The 702-nt window shown below is 29.8% G+C and overlaps 1 pseudogene; it reads right to left on the reverse strand.

Annotated features, from left to right (window-relative positions):
- Positions 1 to 293: 293 nt before the first annotated feature.
- Positions 294 to 402, reverse strand: LOC144366986 (small nucleolar RNA U13; annotated as a pseudogene).
- Positions 403 to 702: the final 300 nt, after the last annotated feature.

Genomic DNA, 702 nt, shown 5'->3' on the forward strand with positions numbered 1-702 from the left:
ATTATTTAGAGTTAGACTTTATCCTTTAGTTGTTATAGAATTGTAAAAAAAATGAAAAAAAGATAAAAAATTGAAAATTGAACACGACAGTGTATGATAGGTATTGGAAGGTAATAAGAAAGATAATTTTTTGTTCTTTTTAGACAATTTCTAGGGTGACTAATGGGCCCCAGAAGGGGAGATCAGAGTAAGGTGGAATCATATCATTTATTAAAAAGAAATAAGAACTCAGGAGAAAATGAAGGAGTTTAAATTTACCTAAGAAAAATATCTTCCATAGCATTTTTTTTTAACAACAGATGGGTAATGTGCAGATGTGGTAACAAGGTTCAGAGCAAGGCACATCTCCCAGAACAGCCACTTGACCACTCAGTAATCATCACACTTATGAACCAAAAGGAACTTTATTTTTTATGTTATAATAAAGATTGTTGTCATGACGAAATTAATGATTAAAATTTAATTCATTTTTATACAGGTCATAGAATCCATGCAATCAGTTATACCTTGGTTAGCATAATAGATTGAATCATATCATAACTTCATCCTAATCATAACTTCATGATATATAAAGAAATTTGATGTCAGTAAAATATCTAAAAGAATGGTCTGAATATTTCTTTTCTGGTCTTCCAGAAAAATGGGGGCCCCATTTTTCTGAACCTTTCATTCAGTTATAATTCAGTTATCAGTTTCATTTAT

The sequence above is a fragment of the Ictidomys tridecemlineatus genome, chromosome 9 (assembly GCF_052094955.1).
Source record: "Ictidomys tridecemlineatus isolate mIctTri1 chromosome 9, mIctTri1.hap1, whole genome shotgun sequence".
In the NCBI taxonomy this organism is placed as follows: Eukaryota; Metazoa; Chordata; class Mammalia; order Rodentia; family Sciuridae; genus Ictidomys; species Ictidomys tridecemlineatus.